This window comes from Drosophila yakuba, chromosome 3L (genome assembly GCF_016746365.2).
Source record: "Drosophila yakuba strain Tai18E2 chromosome 3L, Prin_Dyak_Tai18E2_2.1, whole genome shotgun sequence".
Classification (NCBI taxonomy): Eukaryota; Metazoa; Arthropoda; class Insecta; order Diptera; family Drosophilidae; genus Drosophila; species Drosophila yakuba.
Window position 1 is genome coordinate 5,662,996 of NC_052529.2, and position 25,546 is coordinate 5,688,541.

Here is a 25,546-nt window from a genome sequence, read left to right on the forward strand (position 1 = left end):
GGTCATTAAGCCAAATAAAACCGGCGCAAGATTTATACACGCGCCAAGAAAGGATCCTTGCTGAAGGGAGGTGTTGCATGCACTGAACAAAAAACTATTTTTTTCCAACAATTACCACCGTTTTTACACCGCATACCAAAATGCAGCAAAAACAATTACATCGGTTTGCGTATACTTAGACTGCTAACTGACTGACTAAGAAATTCATTATTTTATACATATATTTTTCGTATTATTTTTGACACTGCTATAAACAAGCATTTCTTCCTGTGATATATCAGCAAATAACAGGCAACAGAAGGCTTCCTTTTAAATGGACTCGGACTAGTCTCGATTTTGGGTGCGGTTGCGCGTTGCGTTAACTTTTTGATATAAATTTGCAGCTGCTTGTGCGGCACTTAATTTTCCAGCCCCGACTCCAACTGCGACTCTATCTGCCACCACCACCACTACCATTTGCCACTTCCTATTTCCCAGTACCCAACTCTATTCAGTGCCTGTGTCCTGGACACGTGCAGCTTTTTGCCACCTGCCTCCGATTCGAGGTGCAGGCAGCATTTGGCATTCGTGTTTGCCGCGCAACAGTTAATCTTAGTTACGTTTAGTCGGCTGGAAATAAACTCACATTTGGACCGTGTCTAGGCCAGAGGACATCTATTCAGCCCAGCCAGACACGTTTAATAAGATCACGTAATTTATTTAATTTGATACGCTTCTTGTGTGCTGTTTTTGGAGAATATGTGAAATAAGTGGATCAATACATCCAATATTAATGGGGTTCTACGAGATGAGCTTATCGTGTTTGCTATAAGTATTTAAGGATAAAATTCTGAATGCATGATTTTGTGTATAATAAGTGGCAGGAAATAGAAGTCTTTGGGCATAATTTTGTATTTAAGCACAAATAAGTTTACTTATTAAACTATAGTGGGTTTTATAATGCACAAGAAGTCACCTGAAACTAGCACTTTAAAAGTTTGAAGTCAGACTTACAGCCGAAATTGAATTATAAGAGAATATCCGAAAACAATTACTTTCTCTTTTCCAATTTGTGTCACTAAACCAGTTAGAGCTGTGCTCTTTAATGCACTTTATCCGGCTAAAGACTGGTCGCCCATCCGCAGCACTTTACAGTTTAATAAACTTTATCAAATGCACTCGAAATCAAGTTCCACTCGGCACGATACAGCTCCAAGCGCTACCGATCTTCATTTCGATAACTTTTCTGCGGCAAGGACGATGAATAAGGATGCGGATGCGGGTGATGAGGTGCAGGAGCTGCTGGAGGACTACGAGGACGAGGAGCCCGGGAGTTAAGCACACATTTTGGTCTGGCAAGTCAACAAAGTGGCGCCGAAACTTTATCTAACACTTTGCAGCTTGGCCAGATACAGAACAGCCTGCCTGAGGAAAATCGGGGGGGAAAATTCAGTGGGGGAAATCTCAAGTTTCAAGTGCACCCGGAATGCGTCACGCACTGGTGGTACAAACGAAACCGAGCACTTGGCCCATTGTTTTAGAGGGAGAGTTCGGTTTAGGGGAGAGGCAGTTGGAGTTGGAGCCTGGAAACTTTCGGCACACTTGGTGCAGTCATAAAAAGACTTCTCTAGCGGCGACAAAATCCATATCAAAGGCTGGCATAAACCAGGCCGAGCAACAACTGCAAATGGCTAAAGCTCAAAACTAACTGCTAAATGGTTTGCTGCGGACTTTTCACCCAAATGCGCTCTAAAAATTGCCGCACACTTTTTCGGGGCACGCAACTTGGCTCGTAAAGTCCAGTCATTGCCATTTTATTTAGCAGCAGGACCTTTAAGACTTCGACAAGATGTTGGAAGGTCTGATACTAAAAGAACACTTCCGTCGGCACATGCGAAAGAATTTTTAGAGGCAAAAGAGGTGGCATACAAAATTTAGCTATCCATAAATGGTTCAAGTGTTTTATAGACAAGTTGTTCCATTACCAGTTACTATTACTTTCCAGACACCTAAAATTCTTACTATTTTTAAGACATCTGCCTTCTTCTACCAACTGGCTATTTCCATGTATCCGCAGTTTGGCCATTTTAATTTGCAGCTTTCTATTGTTCGGCACCATTGTTTGTCTTTTGTTTCATTTGCTTTTAATTTTGCGAGTGTTTCGGTTAGTGCAGCTGGAGTCTGCTTAGCATCTTTTTTTGGCGCCGCGTCGAGTTGCAGTTTCCAATTTGCAATTTGCCCCAGGGCGCCATAATTATTTTGTTGCAATTAAAAGTCTTGACACTGCCAAAGGAAAATTTGCCCAATTTATGCCCCAGCTTTTACGGTTTGCTTGCCAAGTGAGAAGAAGCTGCGAAAGAACAATTACGCCGCCCAAGCAATTGCAATTCGAGGGCAAACTTTTGCTCCCGTCCTTTTTGCAATTATTTGGCAAACTCACAAACCAGACACTTGATGACTGATTACCACCTCCAACTCTCTGTCGATGTACTCGTATTTATGAGATGGGTCAATCGAGCGAATCAGAAATCCGGAATCACACAAATCAAATATCAAACGATCCGCCATAAATGTTTGATGGCTATAAAATTTCAATTTGCCTTATTAATTCAGCACAATACACAATGCCAAAATATAATATTTCACAGACCGCCCACCATCCCGGTGGATATCTAAGCCATGGCGAAAATTTTACATAGAACCAAATTAATTTTAAATTATGCATGACCTGCTAGCGAAGCGAAACGAAGCGAAGCTCAAACCGCTGGGGATTTCGAAAATTTCCACCTGCCAACATTAACCCAGAAAGAGTGGAGGGTGTCTTGGTGCCTTCCAAGGACCTCCTCAATCCCCAGTCCCCAATCCCCAGCCCAAATGCCACGCCCACGATGTAATTTAAACCCAGTTTCGAGCAACTTAAAGAGGACGCAGGAAGTGCAGCATCTGAATGGGTAGAGAGGGCGGCGAATGGGCGGGCAATGGGTTTTTCTTTACGAGTGGCGAGTTTTTGCATTTATTGAGTAATAAAATCGTAAATTTTCCACACCGTGTTGCAAGTGAAATCCCCGCACCCGGCACCTCGACCCGTCAGACCTTCAGGCTCTGCAATCGCTGGACATTCAACAAGCGCAACGCGCAACTGACTACTTCAAACGGATGCACTGCGAGAAATAAGTAAGCAGCTTTGCATAAAAAGAAATGAGTGAAAAAAATCAATAAGTTTAGAGAACATTTCAAGTCTTGCATTTTATTTTTAACATATAAACTTTTGGACGAGATTTAAAATAATTAAACTATGACTAACTTCTGTCCTCTTAGAAAATTAAATATATGATAAAAATTATAAATAAATGTATAAATTAATATATGATAAAAACACAATATATATTAATTATTTATAAATATAATACAAATATTTAAAGGGGCAGTAGCATAGGTAAGCAATGTTTTCTCCAATTGTAGAACTATAACCTGTCCGTAGGTGCGCTACGAAACAGGACTGCGAGCGACGCTCGCTTGCCTCCTAACGAGCCGTGGCCATTCGTCCCAACCACCGCTGGCCCACTCGCCTACCCATCCACACACCGAATGACCTAGCCACCCACTCAAGCACCACCCAAAAAACCCCCCAACCAACCCCTCAATCACCCAGGCCTGTCTGTTGCTGCCGCTGCTGATGCGGCGCGATTCCTTTGTGTGCCATTGTCGAAAATTGAATTTCAAATTATTTTCACAGCTCTCTGGGCTAGTGGTGCTCCACTTCCACTTCCAGATCCACTTCCTCCTCCACTTCCACTTCCACCTCTACTTCCACTTCCACCTCGACTTCCACTTCCACTTCCACTTCCTGCTCCACCTACACTTTACCGCCAACTGACTGACATTGAGCCGCGGCTGTCTCGCTGGTGTGGTCTCTGTATAATCGCAGCTTTATTAATTTTTTATCGCCTACTTGTGCGGCGATTTTTTGAATTTTTATTGGAAATTAAAAATGCTAATGTCTTGAGCGCCACCACACTGCTGGGCATTGTGGCTTTCCCTTGGCCTTCCCCAAATGCCTTTCTAATTTGAGGTCGAGAGCATTGCCGACTGACTTGTCAGCGGTTATTAAGCACTTTGATCTTGGCCAGCTCACCACGGAGTTCGCCCTCAAATTCTTGAACAAGTCGAGACGTTAATGATGTGGCAAATTATTATGGCAGCTGACAATTGACTGGCCACCCCAGTCACATTTCCACCAAAAATAAGTTGCCCGAAATGCATTCAACTTGAATGGCCATTGATTTGAGCCTTGGGTTTCACTCTTGATTGGCTTTGGCTTTGGCTTTGGCTTTGAATTTCCCACACCCAAACTGCATTTATTGAAAACTTTTCACTCCAAGGGATGGAGTTTGGATGTGGGTTTCTGGGTGGAGATGGGGGCCAATTGTGGAGCAAATAAATTTCATGCCACATGTCTGGGTCGTAACATTTAGCTTAGATGGCAAACAATTTGCCAAATTGGCCCTGGCATTATTTTTCCGACTAAAGGCTTTTAAATTAATAAGGCGGTTACGGCGTTTTGTGGGTTTTGGACGTTTTGGGTCCAGGCAAAGTTTGACAGCAAAAAGCCCAAATACGCTAACACCAAAATGGGGATTACCATGGAGCCGAGAAGATTATTCTGCGACCGACCTTGGTAAAAAAATTAAATTGTTCTGTAAAGTTTAATCAAAAAAGTTTATAAAAATATTGTAATTAAAGGGTTAATAAATAAAGAGTAGTCACACAAGGTATGAAAACCCCTTCAAATCTTAGTTCTAAGAGTATTCTATGAATACTTTTGAAAAACAACATGATGTGTTATAAATTGCCGTGTACTTTTAATTCGTCTTTCGTGCATATTTGATTCGCGTGCCAGTCTGGGGTTTATAATTTCTTAACAAAGGTGCATATGATTTGCTTAGCTGCTAAACGCGGCCAGTCACGTGCCACACAAAGGGGCACCGAAAACCCCTGGAAAAGCACCTCCACAATAAAAACCCCTCCATAAAAAGCTGACAGAAGTCGAGACTGGGAGAAAGTCAAATGTCATGTTTATGTCATGTTGCCATTTCGTTGGCTCCTTGTTTTTTTTTTTTTTTTGTTGCCATTCTTTTCTTGGCTTGGACGCTTTCCTTCACTTTGGAATTGTTTGTCTGCGCAGAACAGCGCGTTTGTGCGGCACATTTCATTTTATTTGTTTGGAAATATTTCACTTACTCTGACATCCGCCAGTGCGGCTGATAAACTGGGGCCAAAAGCAGAAGGCGGTGGTTTTCAGCCAAGACGCGCCGACGCCAGTCACGCAGTTACCACCTAAATCGGCCAAACCCATTTCAAGTCTCAGCGGGATGGGCATCAGCATTCCAACATCCAACATCCCACATCCCACATGCTTTTATGACATCTGCCCCTTATGACAGGTGTTTTGCACGTGTGTGCTGCTTTCTTCTTAGCCCAACTAAAATATTAATTTCCCCCTTTCGCGACTCTTGTTTTTTATAGCCACACACGCTTGATTTATGGCGCAGTTGCAGCTGAGGAGAGGGCAAATATGCAACAGGATGTAAAAGGGTTGGCTTGTAGCTGCCACCCCCGAGAATTCAATTTAGCATATGGCCAAAAAGCCGCCCTCCTTAATCAGCATCGAAACTGAAGCTACAGCACCCCAAAAAAACAAAAAAAAAACAACCAAAAAGTGAAGGAAAAATTAAAAGATTAAACTAAACGCCTGGCTGCGCATTTCCCGCCATAGATAAGTAGCAGGAGCCGGAGCGCGGGAAGCTCAGTAAAAGGAATTAATTCAGTTAAAAGTTTCGCATTAAAAGCAACAAAAAATACAAAAAAGGGAGCTTTTTAAAGGAAGAGCAGCCAGCGGATGCAAGGAAAACTCGCCGAACAATAAAAATGGGAAAATAAAAAATGAAAAGAAGTGTAGCAAAGTTGAAAAACAAAAGTTTTTAAATATGCTCGTCTGCCGGTTGGCTTTGCCTTTAACTCCTTTGGCCGCTTTGTTTTCCCAGTTTCTCAGCCGTTGTTTTTTTTTTCAGATATTTTTTTTTTTGTGTTTTTTTTGGATAAGCAGGCTGTGGCGACTGCAGCAAAACAAATTGCAAATTAAGAACTAATTGGCTTACACAACCTAAAGCAGCCATTAAAAGGGCTGATGCCAAAGGTAGCGCGCATTCACTTTAAACTTCGCGGCCAAAGTTTTCCAGCAGCTCACAGATCAGAAGTTAAAAGCACGAAAAAGAAGAAGAGTGCAAGAAAAGCGCGGAAAAGCTAAGAGAAAATCAAATAAGTTGGCGTGGAGCACACCAAACACAAGCAAGGAGTGTCCAGCTGCCAGACCTGTTGTTCTACATAATTAAAAGTGAAACAGCAGCATCCTTGACGCCTGAACTCAAAGGAAACGAACAAAACAAAAAAAAACGAAACGAACTAAATAAGGACATGAAATGGGGGAACTGACAGTACCTTTTCGAAATCCCCTTTCAATTATTTAGATAATTATTTGCACACTTACAGCTTAGCAGTTTGGGGTGAAAATCGAAAATGGACACCGCCTTTTTGACTGCCAGAATCAATTATCACCTGGAGATTACATTACGCATTCGCCAGGTGGGCTCTGCACACAAAGTTTTTGCCCACGACGTGCATTTTCACTTAATTTATGCAATTAATTTACACTCTGCCATGTCAAATGCACCACCCTTCTACCTACATACTTCAATGACTATTAAGCCCGGCAAATGAATGGCAAGGGTTGAAAAAGGCGACCAACTTGCACTGACAACCTCTGTCACTGGATTGTGTCCTCTGTGTGTCCTGCAATCAATGCAAACAGCAGCGTAATCGCATTGACCAGGACATTAACTGGCACAATATTGCTTCTGACAGTAACAGCAACTGCAACGCAACTGCATCGCAACTGCAGCCACATGAACAATAATAAGAATAATGCAATGGCATAAATAAACATCATGCACCAGGCTTGCGGATAAATTGCCCTTTAAGTGCCTTAAACACTTTCAGAATTTTTACCAGTGTCTCTGATTAAAATACTATTAATGAAATTATTACAGGCTGTAACATCATTGGGTTTGATAATCTTTTGCAAAGGTGTATCAAAGTATGCAAAACATGCTTTAAAAATACTATTTTTCCTTTGCATACAGTTAAGAACTTATATCTTACATAAAATATTGATTAAAATACAACAAAATCTCTTTAAGAAAAGGCTCTAAAATTCAGCTTATAAACCCATTTAGGCATTTGTAGTGGCTTAAAAGTGGTCCGGGTTCATTGGGCCCCAAAAGACCGACCAGAACCTAAGCAGCCGAAACGAAACGCATTAAAAGTGCAACAGTTTCGAGTAAAGTTATTCCTGTTTGACCGCTGGCTATTCGCCGAAAAGGGGGTAAACAAAAAAAATAAGCTATATACATGAAAATCAGTGTTTTTTTTTTATTTTTTTTACCACTCTCCTGGCAGCTGCAAAGTAATCACAGCAATGGGTTTTGGTGCTATTTCCATTTGCCGACTGTGTAGTTTTGAGCTGTGGTACTCCTACTTGTTTTTTTTTTTTTTTTGGGCTGCTTTCGGGCAGTTTTTAAAAATTAACACATAACAACACAGAGGCAAGCAATCACTGCACTGGCTGGAAGCACTTCCGCTCCGAGAGCTGCAGCCAAACATTTGAAAACTTTTTACATTTACATCAAGCGTTTGCTGTTAGAGCGTTTTATTAAATTATTACGCGAGCACACACACAAACACACACACACATACACGCAGAGGAGCTGGGTAAAATTCATAGACTGAAAGTTCGAGGCTTTATGAGCTGCTCCTAGTTTGGCCTGTTGGGTCGCATAAATTTCCGTTTCCGGCGACTGCAAATGAGCCACAAGCGGCCACAGTCGCCCAGTTTGGGGTCAGTCGGAGCACTTTAGGCCGCAGCTAAATTTGTGGCCCTTTCGCGGCACGCATTGTAATGCCAAGAGCACTGTAAACAAAATACGTCAAATGGAGTTTTTTTTTAGAGGAAATCTTGTATAATGACTAAGAATGTGTTTTTAAACATTTATATAAATTTGCAATCTAATATAACAAAACAAACTAATGTATATAATAAAAAATCCATATTTTTATATATCTAAAGAAAAATATATTTTTAGTGGCTTAACTCATAATGTTAAAGATTAAATATCCTTATTGTTCCGACTACAATCTTTTACTTTCGGTGCATTTCGTTGGGGCCATGTCTGGCCAACAGCTGGAGACCATCCAGGACATCAGTCAAGCCGCCGAGCTTAATTAATTATGTCGTCTTTCAGTTTAAAGGCGTTTAAGATGCCCAAAGCGACACGGTGCGAGAGGAGGAAAGCGGAAAAGCGGAAAAGCTGGGAAAGGGATTGAAAAATGCGGCTGCCGCATGCCGACAATGAAAAACGCGACCGCAGCAGCAAACAGCAACAATGCAGCTGACTAACTGCCGCCAAGTGACCCAAATTATTCACGCTGCGGACAATGATGATGAGAAGAAAGCTCGGGCAGTGGAAGATGCAATGGGCATGAAATGGGATGAGTGGAGTGGAATGGGAATGGGAATGGAAGACCCACTCCAGGACCGTCAGCATTGCATGAATTATTTTATTCTCTTCACTCTTTCTGGCAAATTTTACTCCTGCTCACTTCTGTGACAGCGACCGTCAAAAGGGCGCGCCAAGTTGTAAGGGAAAGTGATATATATATATATTCCATTTTGGATTTTTGTAGCAATCTTTATCAGCATTATACAGAATTATGCATTAAAAAGTACTAATATAATAGTTTGCCAAAGTACAAACGATATCGTTATACCCACTTTATACTGGCGATAGCTTTCTTATGTCAATCAGCAATTTGGTGCAGTAATCTTTGGGAAATCAGGTTCGGTTGCTCACTCCATTATCGGGGAAATCGCTTGGCATTAATAAAACGCAAATAAAAACTCTGACAAAGCGCGGCTAAATCTGTAAATGGGGGACAAAGCGGCGTATACTTGATACGGGCTTAGCTGTTGTTCGTGGGCGTATGTGTGTGTATGTTTGTGTGTGTGTGGGAGTATGCTTTTGCTTTTGTGTGGGTAAGCGGCACGCAAAGCATTTTTGATTAGGCGACGCTCTGAAGCGCGCTACGTTTTTGACTTTGGCACACGGCGTATACGCAACGTGAACTTTTGCCCCTTCCAACTCGGCTTATTTAAACGCTGCCATCAATCCTTTGACTAACCTCAGCTCAGCTCCACTTCCCCTTCCATTCGCTGCCTCGCTCCCTCTCTCTCTCTCTCTCTCTCACTCCCTCTTTCTTTTACACGCTTTGACATTTTAAAAGCATTTTTATGTAGAATAGCTGTATGTATGAGTGACTTTTTGCGGTTTGTACTGGTGTGTGTGGCTTGTATGAAAATATGTTTGTGCCTGTGTTTAAGTGTGAATAGCCTGCAACGCCCCCACTCAAAAGTTTTCGCATAGTTTTTCCGCTTTCCTTTTCTTTTTACATATTTTACATTTTATTTTTCAGCTGTTGCAGAAAGTACCAAATTATTTCGCCCCTTTTGCGAACCGTTTCAGTCTATTTATTTTGCTTTTCAATTACTCGCAGTTATTTAAACCATTGAATAGCTATTATATCGCTGTTAATTATGAGGCATAGAACCGAAGGTGGCTGCAATTCCCCAAAGCCGTTTATTAATAACTAATTGCGACTGGCAATGCGTGGAGAAAAAGTTTGTCATTCCTGGTCAGCGTTTTTATTTTTTTGTTGTATTATCAGTTCATTTTTTTTAATTGTTAGTGCTGTTATTTAATTTAATGAAAATTGATGATAATTGTTTGTTAAATTAATTGAATATTGTTCATTTGTGTGGTTTACGCATAGAAATTGCCAGAGGACAAGAACATCGAATGCTGCAACATTGATAGCATCAGCTGCAATTATGGTCAAAATTAACAACTCAGCAGTGAATGTGGTTGCAGGGGAAATCAAGGATTATTAGTTATCCAATTGTGGCTTCAAATCTGACTTCTACACAATAAATTTTAATACAGCTAAGTGTTGGCTAGACATTTGATTTATTGATTAATGCATATTTTAAAGAGATCATATCTTGTTTAAACAGCTTTCACTTTGCCTTTAAATTTAGCTTAGAGATAACCGGTTATACTTTTTCCAAGTGTACCTGCCATCTGTTCATTCATCGGTGTGTAAACATCTTTTTAGATCCACTTTTCGCAACTTTCTTGTGGCAGTTTCCAACAGTTTCCTGCAGTTCGCCTGCACCTTTTCCTATCTCTCTCACCTCATCAGCTTGCACAGATTCCATTTCGTTTGAATTTTCTCCCCAACTGCCACGCCTCCTATTTCCCCGTACCCGCCCACTGCTCACCCGACAACTGGGAAAGCGCATGCCATTTATTAAGAGGCAACTATCAGTTTCGCCCTGCAATGGCAACCGTGTAAAATACTTTTCGAAACTTTTCCTAAGCCAGCAAAACAGACGATGGGTGGGGCTGTTAAAGGGTCTGGGAAAGGGGGGGGGGCGGGAAAGGATGGGCTGCAAAGGGGGCGGGGTCAGCCAGTGAGGGTCAGTTGCCGTCTTACGCTCAACTTTCGCTTGCATGCACTTTGCTCACTTTCCACTTTTCGCTCCGCCGTTTGACGGTCAAAAGTCAACTCGAAGTCGAGTTCACTTCAAGTTGAATTTGTTTGCAGGGGCAAGTGGGGCCATCTGGGAAAATGGAGGTTACGAGCAGCTATACTATATAGTTGGAGTGATTCATTACTTTGATTCTTTGACTTCTATTCACTTAGTTGTCCTAGTTGCGTGCCATTTTGTATGCTTTCATTTTCAGCCACAAGCTCACTTCTGTTCTCTTCTTTTCTGACTTTCTCATTTCCCGTCCTGGCGTTCATTTTTAAACTGGCACAGACAAATAATGACTCTATCTTTTGCTGTTTATACGCGTTACTCGTATAGGGAAAGGGTATACTAGAAGCGTTGAAAAGAATGTAACAGGTAGCAGAAGGCATTTCCAACTTAATAAAGTATACGATCCTTGTAGGTCCCTCTATCCTTCAATTACCATGTTTTGGCGCTATGTTAAGACTTCTCCATAGCACTTCTCCTAGCTGAGTAACGGGTATCTGATAGTCGGGCAAATCGAGCAAAGCGTTCTCTCTTATTTAATGCTCATTTCATACTTGTCATATATTCCGCAAAACAATTGCTGCCGTCACGCATACCAAAAATCTGCAAAAATATGTTTTAATATAAGTTTCCCCTTCTCCACGCGATGGTTGGTTAAAAGAGATTGTGAGGCAACGAGAACCACGACGGGGATGGCGAAAAGTTTTCGGGCCAACTGCAATATTATTAAGCGTATAGCATAAATATTTAAATTTCATTGTCACTCGCACTCAGGCGACCCGCATTTTTATGCAAATACTCGGCAGCCAAATTTATTCGCCTTTGTCACGCCAAAAACCGAAACCCCAGCCAAAGATACACATGAGTCTGAGTCCTGAGTCCGGAGTCCTGAGTTGGCAACATGCGGTGGCCCACGGCAAGACATGGCCATCAACTCTGGCCAGTCGGAATATTACCGGTTGTAATAATATTTGATACCCTCACTGGACTCGATAACTATCTGATCAGGGAGTCTACACCGAAGCGTAACTTTGATATAATAATTCTTTGATTAATTAATGAGCTATTTTAACAATTAAGACATAATGAATGGTACCACATATAACAGATTTTTCATTTCGTTATTTAATTTTAAATTCTGTTGCTACAAATATTTAAAGAATGTTTGTAACTACCTGATTTGTTTTTGAACTGGTCTCACGTTGGTCGCTTTGGGGTGCCACAATGTGTTGCTGCAACAGCGTTTCAAAAGGGTATTCAACGCAGGACTTGGCATTTGCCTCGCGGGGCGTAAAACAAAGAACTACTGGTTGGCAGTTGGGGGTCCGTGGATTGTCGAGTTGAGCGGTCGATGGGTGCCAGCCAAATGAAAACATCAAATGGCTTGTTTGCCTTTGCCAGGTGGGTCGCAATCGTTGTCGTCTGGCTGATAACTTGGCAACTTCAACTGCTCAACTGCTCAAATTATGCCGCCAGACGTGGGCCGAGGACGACGACCGCCAAATGACGGGCGGGACAAACAAAGTACACAGGACACAGTCACAGTCACAGTCACAGTCGCAGTAACAGACACAGACACAAACAAGGACAATTGCCGAACGTGAGCGGCGCGACATGCCAAAATCGAAAGTAGGCAACATCAACATCAATTGTGGGCGGTTTTTTCCCACCCACACCCACATCCACATCCACTTGTCCACAGACCAAATGGCGGCAAAAAGAAATGAACTGAAATAAATTGTACGTTTCCTGAGCAATTTCCATGGGATGGTTGGCCTGCAGGATTCGCAATGCCTTTTCTTTTTTTTTTTGCGATGGCTGTTGCTGGCAGGGCATTAAATAAAACGTCAGCTCCAACAATGCTAAAAGTGCCAGCAATCAAATAAATTCAAACGTGACCAAAAATATCCACATATTCGTATTATCCACTTTGCCCGCTCTGCGGACTACGAACTGTGGACTACGGACTGTGGACTTTGGACTTTGGACTATTGGGTTGTGCGGTTGCATTGTGCAGATTTGCGTCGCGCCATAAATTTCGGAGAATGTCCACATTGACCAGCTTAGTCCAACATCATCAACAACAATCGGGCAGCGTCTAGACCGACCAACAATAATTCCACCGAATAGGTTATCATTATGAAGATATTGCTGCCAAAAACACTAATACTGAATCATAGCCGGAATCGTTGACGAGAAGTGTGGCCACAAAGTGGTTCTTTGAGAGCTCAACTTACCTAGAGGTAATTCGCTACACAGAAAACCATGATTTTGCCCAAGAAAACATAATAAAAAACAGAGCTTTTATACCACTATAAGCCATAAGCCCTGCATTTAAATATTCTGCGATATTTGCACTTACTTTCACTTAACCAGATAATCCCTCAGTGACAACACAAAAAGCATTTATCAGGTTAAGCACCTGCCGAATAAATTCCTCCTTTCTTTTTCGCCCTTTAAACGTTTTATTATTTAAATCTGAAAATGTAATTAACCATCAATATGCGATTGACAAAATTTATTTGAGTTTTTTACACCTCAATAGTCATTTTTTGTACAGCCGCCTGCCTGATGGGGAAATTTTTGTTTTTACAGGGTCGCGAACAATGGGATTGACATTAAATAAAGAACGACACAATGCACAGTGGCAAAAAGTGTGTGGCCAAAGAAGAAAAAGCGCCTGAACCATGACACATTTAATACGTTTACTATATGTATATGCATAGGCAAATGGCTTTATTAACACAGCCAACAGATATTGATATTGTCTCTGGAAAGAGCCAAAAATATGCAACCAATTTCGAGCAAAGGTAAACGAGCAAACACGGCGGCTACGTGACATGCGGCTGAATCCGTGCATTTTAATTGAATAAAATAATATTTACCCAGCTAATGGCTTCATTGCATCCGTCTAAAGCAACAGCTTCAGACAATTAACGCTTTTTAGTGTAAAACACTTCAAATCCGACTCATTTGTGCCGGTATTCACTCCGCGCGGCTTTATCCGTTGCAATAACGACAGCAGTCAGCCCGATTCCGGATCCGCATCCGTATCCGCAACCTACCACAGAGTCCCGGGCGAGTGAAAACCGTTGACCAAAAACCAAAAACCAAAGCCGGACCCGAGCTGAGGTCCTTGCCCCGTCGCCTTTCACCCGCCGCCCAGTTGCCAGTGATAAAACGGATTAAGCGCTGAAAGCAAGGATTTAATCTCTAAAAACGTTATTCCACTGGCACACAAAAGCCTTGGGGTCAAAAGTTCATACGGAGTGCAGCTTGAATGGTTCACAAATTACTGCTTCAGAAGAAATTCCATGTTGGAAAATGAACTACGTGTAGTATATAACCATAGAGAAAAAAATAAATATGTTATTAAAAATAAAATATTTAAGCTCTAAGTAGAGTTATGTAATCAGCGTTATTTCTGATCATTTTTCCTAATTGCTTCAGTGAATTCATTAGCACTCAAGAGAATGTAAATCAGGGTGGGTTGCTGCACTGTCATTGTGGGTGGCAGGTGCCTCGACTCTCAGCAAATTATATTCTGTTCTCTGATAAAAATCATTTAATGACAAGACGCGCCCGTCTACGCAATTAAGCCATTTAATTTAAATGAGATTAATCATAATTACAAGACACGAACCAAACCGAACCGAACTGAACTGAACTGTAGTGGATGGGAATTGGTCTAGGGGTGGTGCTATTAGATTAAGTGGCTTCGACTACAGAGACTTTGGTTTTTCATGGCAGTTTGCCTGTGCTGCGGTCCGAACTATGTGACTGGAGTGACTAGAGGAGGACAGAGGACTTTATGACGATGTTGATGGCACTGATTGACAGCAGCTGGCTGTGGCTGTGAATGTGGCTTTCCCCATGTGTGAGCCCCTGTGGCCGGCTTGAGCCGAGCCAGCATTTGGCCCGGTTATTTGCCTCGAGTGCAGCCTGAGTTAATTTAAACACAAGCCGCAGCAAATTAACCTAATGCCAGTCGCGGCTCCTGACATTTGCATTAAAATAAGGCAGCAACCACCACCATCATCAAGTGCCAGCCAAGTGAATGGCAAGCCCTGTAATGAGCTATGCTCAACTACGTCTCCTTCAGTCGGGAGTGTGTGGAAAAAAAAACCAACCAATTGAATCCTTAGCCACATGGCCTGTGGCACTACAGAGCTGGCTGTTTGACTCCATGGTTTCTGTTTCTGTTTCGGTTTCTGTTCGTGTTTCTGCTGCTCCTGCTTGCTGCAATGCAATTTATGAAAAATAATTTAAATATCAAAAGGCTTTCGTTTTAATTACGCGCAAGACAAAAGCCAAGAGGCGAAGTCAGAGTCAGAACCAAAAAGGAAACGTCAGTGCTCAGTAGTTTGGACTCGACCCCAGTTTCACTTCCAATACTTCCTTCTTTTTCTACACCGAGAAAGGTTAGTATTTGTAATGTAACTGCAGCCACAATTTTATGAGATTTTAAAGATATTTAGATATATAACAAATAAAACTTAAAAACTCCATAAGACTTTTGCTGTTAAAATAGTTACTAAAAACTGTAAGCTAATTAAAAATGAGTATTGCTCTACGAATCAAAAGTATAGTGGAAATAATAATTAAAATAAATAATTAATAATTCAAAACTAGTTTCAGAACTCTAATTAACGGTAACCCACTAATTTGCAAAGCTAATTAAGTTGAGTTTGTAATTTTCTTTCGGTGCACTTGTCAGTTGCCTTTTCTGTTGCTTTAATTCCTGGCGACGACGCCATTTCCATGCCCGCTGCGTTTAAATAATTAATTAAGATTGATGCAGACTCATTTGTCTTGCTGCGCCAAGGACGAACCAGCCAGGATGCCGAGTCCTGTGTCCTGCGTTCTGCGTTCTGCGTCCTGAGTCGTGAGTCCTGCGTTCTGCGTTCCGTTCCGTTCACTTTGCATTTTGCTTTTCAATTTATTTTGTTGATGTTGCTGTTGTTCGCGTCGTTCCATTTCGTTCCGCGTTGTCTGCCGGCCTTTCATATCGAAAGATTTTGCATTAGTTTGCATTAAAATTTCACTTTGTTGCTGCCGCCTTTAAAACAGTTTGTGTCGATGCCAAAAACGCGAACGGAAAGCGGGAGCTCAGCATTTTCGCCTACACAGCAAGCGAGTGTTTCCTGCAACTCCGGCTTTTACATAAATTTTCCCCCCGGTCCCAGACAAACTTGCATTTGCTGTAATTACATTGTAATACTCGATCCGGCCCATTGCCCCACCATATATGCACACTGGGCGGTTGTTCGGGGGGGCGTGGCATTTCGCTTACTAAGCACGCATGCACTCGCTGCCAAATAGGCGGATTACAACGCAGAAATGAGTTTATAAACAAGCCCCATTCGGAGCATACAGATAAAAAATAATTGCAATTGCCGAGGCGGAAGGAAAGCCTCCATGATTGGGGAATTACTCCAACTATAAATCTCTCCATCCATTTAGGTTTTGCTCTGTGCAGCTTCTTAAATTCAGACAAAAAAAGTATTTTTCTAGATATCTTTAAAAACTGGATAGTTAGAGATTCATGTTCGACATATGTAACTATTATTTGACATTAAAAGTGTTGTTAATTATGTTTAACATATATAGTACAAAATATATTTTAACTTGTTTTTCGTAGAGTAAACGGATATCCCAGATTCGTTGAAAAGTATGTAACAGCTAGAAGAAAGATCCTCCAAGCCTATAAAGTATATATATTCTTGATCAGAATCAAAATCAAAATTTTCTTGTTATATTTACCTTTGGCGTAAATGTCTTTCTTAAAACAAATTATAACTACATTACAAAAAAGTATAAATGAAATAAAAAAATGCTATATAATAGTTAATATATTTCAACAATACAGATTTAAATTTAATGTCTTTTCAGAAATTATTTGGGCTTCTCTTTTATTTGGCATATCCAATTATATTATCCCTATTTGGAAATGTAAATTTCCGTTGGTTGTTATTCGGTGTGAAAAGTGTGTGTGTATGTGTGGTGCAAGCTAACTTCTTGATTTTTACCATGAATTTATTTATTTAAATAATCCCATTTGCTGGGAAATTGTACCATCATGGCGGCGACAGCGCAACAAAATTTAAATTTAAATAATAATTAGTGGGGCGAAATCGCTTTCGATGAATCGAAGCCCGCGCAAATTGGCAAATAGCGCACAAATAATGGCAAATAACAACATAAAATTAAATAATAAAAAAGAAAAAAAAACAAAAGCCTTTCGGACGCTACTGTTGCTAATGAAAACGAAATTAATTAATTTAAAACAACAATTGCCCGATATCATGCAGAATGGGGCTGAAAAAAGGGCAGCTGGCGCACACGGCGTATGCGTAATTCCAATAGCACCCACCGGTGGCAACATGAACCTGACTTTCATGCAGATATATACGTGTACATATATAGCCATATAGCCATATACCCATATATACATAAATGTAGTGTGTACATATTGCGAGCTATTGAAAACGCCCACACTTTGACTGGGGCTGTCATGCATATGTAATTATTTCATAGCAAGCAAAACGATTCGCACGGCAAATGTTTGGGCCGTGCAAACAAGCTTTGAGAGATCCCCACTCGGGGGCGCTACTGCCACGCCCCCCTTTTTCGGTCGCTGGCATATTAAAAATAAAAAGTGGGTATGACAGGGCACGCGGCAGTTTGGGGTAGTATGGTAGTGAAAGGTAGTAAAAGGTAGTGAATTCGTAGCAAAAGTTGGGCAAACAGCGTTGAGCAGGCAAAAATTGTTGCATATTTTTCGGGGCACGGAAAAGCCAGCCAGAAATGGCTGAACCAAACCGGCAGGTAAAAGACCAAAAGACCACGTACTTAGCCTGATTTACACGTCGCCATGGCGAGGCACAGGCAGCGAATTTGCATCACAAATGTGTCTTTTTCAGGTTGCTTGACTTTGCATAACCCCTTTTCTGTGCGGAGTCCCCCAATTGGGATACACACTGCTCCAAGTAATAGAGCGGGAATGGCTCCATTTCATATTTTCTCGGGCATCATTTGCGTACGATTTGCATCACAAAGAATCGTACGCCTTTTTTTCGCAGCCTGCATAAAATATCTACTTGGGGGTACACTCAGCTCAAGTTCACTAATTAGCAAACATTTCTAATCTTTGCTTACGACTTAAGTTTGTAAGATAGCCTTTTTGGCTAAAAGGGAAATTCACTTTTGTTACCTTATTTATGTTTATCAAATTCTTGTATAACAAAAGGTCGTATAAGTGTTTTATATTGTAATTTAGATTTCTGAGCTCATCTCAAGTTGACTAATTAACAAACATTTATAATGCATTCTGAATAAACTGGGAATGAAATTTCAGCATGAGTAAGAAATAAGGACAATGATTATGAAATCTCTTTGTATTAGATATTTCCTCCAGTTTGGGTTTTTGTTTCCCAAATTTGTTTTCAATTTGTAAAATCAATTGAAACTACAATCCAAGCTGGCAGAACATTCATCAACACTCCAGCAGCCCACATGTAAACGCACACAAAGGATATTCATAAATACGGAAAATAGGGAAAATACGGGGAGAACAAAGGGGCTCGACTTGAAAGTGATTTATGGGAATGCATATTGATATTGCCAAATTGCAATCAAACTCGAATGAATATTCCAAATGACAAAAAGAACTTACCGCAAATTATTGTGTGCCAGTGTCTTGTCGGAATCTGCAATGAAAATTATGCAAAATCATTGTAGCAAAAATAATTCGACTGTACACTGAAAAGTAGGACAAATAGGGGCTTAACTAAAATATTTTCTGGAATTTATAAAAACCTGTTAAAGGCAAAGCTATATATGACAATTTAACAGCTTTTTTACTAATTAAAGCAAATAATAGAGCGAAGGCATACTCTCCAATCAATATTGTTGATAGTTTTTTTTCCAGCTCTAATTATTGCCCAAATTATGCTAAGTATGTGTTGGGTGGACTCTACATTTGCGTTGTCAGCTTGGCTGAATGTCCTTTCTTTGTGTTTACATTTTCCGTATTTGTCCAGCGCTCAGACACCCACACACACATATACCACATATACGACTGACAATCCATTTGTTTAGACGGTGTCCAATCGTCTATGAAAATGTACCAACATGGCGTCGCGCTGAAAGTTGGCCAAAACGATTGGGCTGGGAGGGAGAATATTTGGCAGGGCTTACACAAATACAGCGACCACTACACTTGCAAGTGGATCAATAAGTGAGCTTATCGTCTGTTTTACACAAATACTTTTGTCCAGCGGACAGTGCAAATTTGACGGCATTTAAGTGCCGCCTAACGAACATCCTCCATCCCCGTTTTATATCATTTTCACTGCACTGAGTGTGCAGCCATATGCGAATATGTATATGTATGCAGGTGTTTGACATTTAATTCCAATTGCTTTTACCTGCAAATTGACATTTCATGCTACATATAAAATGGCTGCCAATATACTTTTCAACCAATGTTCTCGAAATCAATTTGGCCTGAAATGCGCATTTATAAGTGGACGACCATTGCCACCGAAACGAGAGGTTTCAATTTCCGGAACACACCATACAATTGCATACATGTCGTTGCAATTTGTTCAATCTCTTTCTCTCGCTCTCTTTTCTTCCTATCAATCCATCTATATTCTTTTCTCTGGTTAGCAAAAGAAAAAAAAAAAGAAATAGAGAAAATTTGCTTCATGTACTGGCATGTATATTTCGCATTTGATGTATTACCTTTTTAATTGCCATAAAGCATTTTCATGTTGCTAAAAGCCTGTCCGCTGTCCATCCTGCTCTCTCTATCACTCAAGGCTACCCGTCCCTCTCTCTCTCTCTCTCGTGCACCTGAATGTGTACACCTGTTCGCAAGCTTATGCATTGTGAACATGCGAGCTAATAGCTGCAGAGCAAGTTGTAACTTGGATTGGTGATTTGGCCGTAATTAAAACCATCTCTGGAGGGCCGTAAAACTTATAGATGTGATGGAATGTGCTGGGGCACTATATATACATTATATCTAAGGCCAAAGTTCAACTTGGGATGTTTGTGACAAATAGTATACATTAAATTTAAAAGTAAAGTTCACAGACTCAAAGTGTATACTTCTAGTCACCTATGTTGTATGCCGAGTATGTAAGATATTGTTAAATAATCATGTTATGCCCAAGTGATTGTGTTAGTCCATAGTTTGAGCCGCATTGCTGTGACAACTTTCATGCCAGCGACTTGATTAACTCCATTAGCTGTAGTTGCCCGGCTATAATCATATTAACTAATACTGATTGACTGCAGCGACACGGACTATTGACTCATCAGTGTCCGGCGTGTTTTTCTATACGCTTCGCCGGGCAGAGAAGCATGTAATTTGCCGTAACAATAAGTACGAATGTTTACAAGCAATAAAACTACCCGTACAGCCCACTGGCACTCATAATGATATATAGACCGCAAATGCTGCACACATTTACGAGTGCCGCGGGTGCCAGCGTTCTACCACCACGCACCACACAAAAGCTTTAATTGTTATTTTAATGATAAAAATGGAGACAAATTACATTTCCACCAAAAATGCTTTTTGGGGGGCGGTGTGGGCAAAGCAGATAATTGTGGGCGTGGCATAAGCAGCGGCAATAACGAAACGAAACGCAACAGCAACAGCCATAAAAACTAATAACAAACAATAGCAACAGTTCATTACTGCTGTCTGTGTGCTCCACATTAGGCCCCATTTGGTAGTCGACTGTCTGCCTCCCAGGACCCTCCAATTCAGTACACTCCACTCCATTCCAGTTTGCCTTAATCCTGGCACATATCCGCACCCTTTGGGGAGTGCTCTTGTATACCTACAAATCGACTCATTCGGCAGATTTATCTGTTTGCATTAGCGGCAAAGGAAATCGATAAAGGCCCGCTGGGGATTAATGAGCGCACCATAAGGGATAACTGGGACACCGACAAAGGATATGCAGCTTAAGGAAGAATTTCTACTTTAATTGTCGCTTATTAAAGATTATTAAAGAATATTGATGGGGTTAGATACTTTAAATCATTCTAACAGAATTCTTTATATATTATTATTATGATATTTTTAATTGGCGTTTTCGCCATAACTTGGCTAAAATTGACCGCACAGCTAAAATAAAGACTGTTTTGTGCTGCTAATAAACATAGCTTACAATGTCTATCCCTACTTTTTCGGTTTTCGACAAAAAAAAATTTGACAAATTTTTGCATTTTTGATAAGGGGTATCAAAATTTGCAAAAAACTGACACAGGAAACTATATTTTTAAATATTAATTACTTAGGAACCTACAGAGCTTTAAAATATATATATATTTATTAATGTATTTTTTAAAATCTTGTTTAGTTTGCATCTTCAAGTTTTTCTTGGCATTTGAACAGTGCACACTCTGCATTGACGTATTTCTTGACATATTGCTGTAAAGCGGAGAAATTATGAACGCCCCCAGAGGACGGAGGGCGTGCCTAGTCTTGCATGTCAAGTGTACATTTGACAAAATCAAAATAGAATAATTTAACTTTTAATTGGCAAGGAGGTGAAAGTTCACGTTCTTGTTATATGTAAATATGGCAAAATGTCTGCCCCCAAAATTGGCAGTCAAGTTGAAGCAAAGAGTTGAGGTCTAAGAACATCCCACTGCTCGGCCTTTGATCCCACCACATTGAAACTAGCATATAAAGTGGGTTTGTCCTACTTCAAGGAATCGTTGGCCATAAATTCCATGGCCCCAAATGGGAACCAGCGAACATACCCGTCCCTGCCACTTACGAATTCATTTCAGTGCCGCACTTTATCACCAAAAACTGGCTATGTTTTCGCTCGGTGATGAGAGGGTCGTTTTGGGGGCCGAGATCCTCAACCAAAAAAAAAAATTGAATAAAAATGCACTCGCCGTGCAGGAGCAAAAGGCGAGATGTTGTGTAGAGCAGCCAGTAGCTGCTAGCTACGTGTATTTCAAGTGCATATTTTGTTTGATAAATTGTTGGCCACGTTCGCCGGTTCGAAACAGAGAAGAGAAGGGGGGGATCCCAAGGAATGGGCGCCCGGGGAGACACAAATATGGCAGCGGCCCGGCGAAAAGTGTATAAACGTGCGGCCTCCCAGGGATGCCAAACCATTCCCGATTCCCACTAGCTACGACTACAGCGCACTACATACTATATGCAAAGTAAAAGTCTGGCCCCGAGGCGGTAAACAACCTGGCGACGAGGTTGAGGATGAGGACGAGGACGAGAACGAGAACGAGGGCGACGTCGACGAAATATGAAAGTGTTAAATGGCCAAGGGAGCGGAGTCATGAGGGATCGGCTTCTGACTAGCATTCTGCTCTAAGCCTGCCGACTGTTGCCATTGCCACTGCCAGGGGTTTTTTATAAGCCAGCACTGAGAAAAAAAATATACTACTTCATTTTGGGGCAACTGTGAAGTAACAGTAACAACAATTAGAAGAACTTAAAAACAAAAAATAAATACAAATGCAACTGTGTACAAGCCACATATGTAAGCCGCAATTTTTGGCAAGATAATAACACTTGTTTCACTGCAAACTTTCAAATTCAAAACATATTCTTAGATGGCCCAAAAAATATTCTTTACATTTTTCTCTGCTACCGTGTGCTAGCAGTGAGCTCATATCTTTGACTGGTGTCTATGATATTTTGTTGACAGAATTAGGTCATTGCCTGCGAGCGCCCACAAGCCATGGCTAAAGATTAACATGCAAAGCAGTCTTGGGGGCAGAAAAAACAAAAAAAAAAAAAGGAAAACTCGACAAAAAAAAAATAAGTTTAATTCAGTACACATGGCAACTTAAAAGAGCTTTAGTGGCAGCATTTATAGCACTTTTTGTCGAGAGCACCATGTATGAATGCGCTGAATTTGTTGGCTGAAAAACAAGATACTTACAAAATCTGGGAATTCATGAATTTTAATTGCAAACTTTTTCGCCTGCCAGCGCCACAAATTCCCACAAAAACCCACGAAATTAGCCATAAGCCGCATGGCCACAATTATATGGGCCAACCAAATATTTGGAGTGTCATCCATTCACATCTGTGCACAGTTGTAAAAATATTGTGGCAAAAGTGTGTTGTCAATTTGAGCTTGGGGTTTTTGCTAACAGCCAACCAGCCAGCCAAACAGCCAGCCAGCCACCCAGTTGCACATCAAAATATTTGTGGAATCCTGTGACAGCTGTCCATTGCCGTAGTCGGAAACTTTCTGAGGTTGCTCTGAATCTCTGAATCTGAATGTGACACCATCCTATGTCGAATTAGGTCAGACACTGGGGAAGCAGGCAGGACAAGGGACCCCAAGGATCCTAGCTGGTTTCTGGCGGAGGTCTCTCCTTTTAATGAGACGCATTTCATAATCAGCGCGTGTGCATGGCCTCTGCAATTGACGCCGTCATCCGGTTCGCATTTCCGTGTTTGCCATAAATTCGCATCCCAAGCGTTGCCACTTGAAGGCAACTAGAGCTGTCGGTGGTCGTCCTCGTTCTCCTGGCTGCACAGCGAGAAAATGCCTGAGCAATTTTTGAAAAAATATTCAAATGTTGTTTTCCAGTCATTGCTTTTTATTAAGTACTTTGGCAATGATTTTGCGGTATTTTCAAAGCACTTTCTGTAATCAGTTCAGTATTGAACAGTACGTTCAGTATTGTAAGGCTACCGTTTTCTCTCAGTGTGGTGTCGCGGTTGCCGCAGAAGCTCATGTGAGCCGTGTTGGTGCGATGACATCGAGGCGGAGCCGACTCATATTAGTAATGTGTTGGCGGTGTCCTGCCAGTCCTGCCAATCCTGCCTGCCCTGGTTGTCCTGGTTGTCCTGGATCCTCTGTGGCCTCTGCGTGGGCGTTGCATTACAGCTTACCATGCAACGAATGCCTTTAAAAAATCAGCAAAAGCCCGGCCATGCCAGGCTGTTGACTTCATTTGTTACGATTGCTTTGACAATGTTGCTGCGTCATTTGATGCCCATTTGCTGCGCTCGCTTGAGCACCGCAATATCACACATACGCAACGTTATTCGATAGGTATTCGTTGTGGTTTCGGCTCTGAGCTGCTCTCGTTAAATGTAAGGGTGTGTGTGAGTGTGTGCTTTGACTCAAGTGGATTGCGGATTTTGCATATTCTGTGCTGAGATTTGCTTTTTCAACTGGGATAACAAACAAAGGACTTGTGCAAGCAAATGAGCATTGTAATTGAAGTTGCCGGGTAAATGGATTCAAGCAGCAATACCATTAAAATGTTTAGCGAATTTCAATTACACATTTAATGTATTAACCGTACTGGAACCTTTTTAAATATTTTCATTTTTATTTTATACTATACGTTTATAATCTCTGTATTAACTATTTTGCATTTCGTAATATTCACACTAATTACAAAAACGCCATAAATGTTTAATGACCTTACCTTTGACTTTATGATGAAATTAACTATTTTTCATTCCGCTTCGTTAAGTTAATCTGTGTAATTTTTACAACCAACGCCCACAATTCAATGGCAATCAAGTAGCTTAAATGCCAAACGCACACACAGAACCAAAAAAAAAAAATAGAATTAAACGAGACCTCGGGCCCTGTAATTTGGCCAAATTGAATATTACGTATACGCCCCGTTAACCAATCAAAGGACACTTAAAACTCAGCAAGATGGGCCAGGGAAATACCAACAACGAAGGCGTTAAACACAGCCTAATCAGACACGCATACACACACACGCAAGGAGACACAAATAGAGCACAGAGGCGTTGTTTACTGGTGGGGGGGGCTGCCCGAGGGGGGGGAATTCCTTTGATTGGTGCACAAAACGAAACACTTTCCATGGCCACCGTTTACCATTCACCGTTGGCATTCGAAGGCGCTGCGCCGGCCAACATACCTGCGGCACATTATCCACTCTATTAACGCGATTAGTTACACAAATACAAAGGCACAAAGGACGAGCTAACGCGCGCACACACACACGCACACAAACGCACGCATTCGCTCACAGACACGCATGGCCGGAAGTGGGGAAATGGCGAAAGGAAACAAAACATTGGCGAACAGGACAAGGCCTGGACCCCCTACGGCCAGGATAACCGGTTGTCCGCCTCCAGGGCGAACTTACTTAGCAAATAAACATTGATTAATTTGTTGACAATCCGCACTCAGACACTCGCACACTCACACACAGACAGATGGGTTCGAATGCCCTTTGAGTAATGGGTGTGAGACCATCGCACGCATACCAAATCGCTTCGGACCTCAATAAACTTCAATAAATGTTAAAAGGTTATGTACGCGTTCGCAACACCCGAAAATGTCCGGGCTTTTGACTTAATGGACACCGCATCGTGGCACATAAATCTTTGGACCGGCCAACTTTTTGGTTCCTCTGCTGACAGGTGTCACCCGATGTGGGATTATGCTGATCAACAGTTGCCTCCTTGACAATTATGGCTCGATTGGTCAACTGGTTGCGGCTCCATCTGATTTGTGGCAGGGATTAATTCAACAAGGAGCACTCGGACATTTATCATCGACCCTCGGGCTATTTGGGCATCCTTTGCGGCTTTCCCATTACCAAAAGATATCTATGATTACATGATAGAAAACATGGAGTATCTGTGTTTTTACCTTTATAACTAAATCATTACACTTACTAATAATGTTACTATGACCACGTAAGAACTTCAATACGAATATTTCCATTGCTTAAACTTGGAAATGCTGTCTGCTGCCGGTTTAAATAAGATACAAGTAGTTTACAAACGCAATGACTTGACTTTATAGTGGGCTAAGTACATGGTATTCAAACTGGTCTTATGTTGAG

The 25,546-nt window shown here is 41.3% G+C and overlaps 1 protein-coding gene across 1 annotated transcript in view; it reads right to left on the bottom strand.

Annotated features, from left to right (window-relative positions):
• The window catches only part of LOC6533024 (connectin), a 132,916-nt gene that overhangs the window by 84,448 nt on the left and 22,922 nt on the right, over positions 1 to 25,546 (bottom strand). Inside the window, exon 3 of the mRNA XM_015194296.3 lies at positions 18,366 to 18,399. The gene's annotated coding sequence lies outside the window, so the exon portion shown is untranslated. The remainder of the gene's footprint in view (positions 1 to 18,365; positions 18,400 to 25,546) is intronic.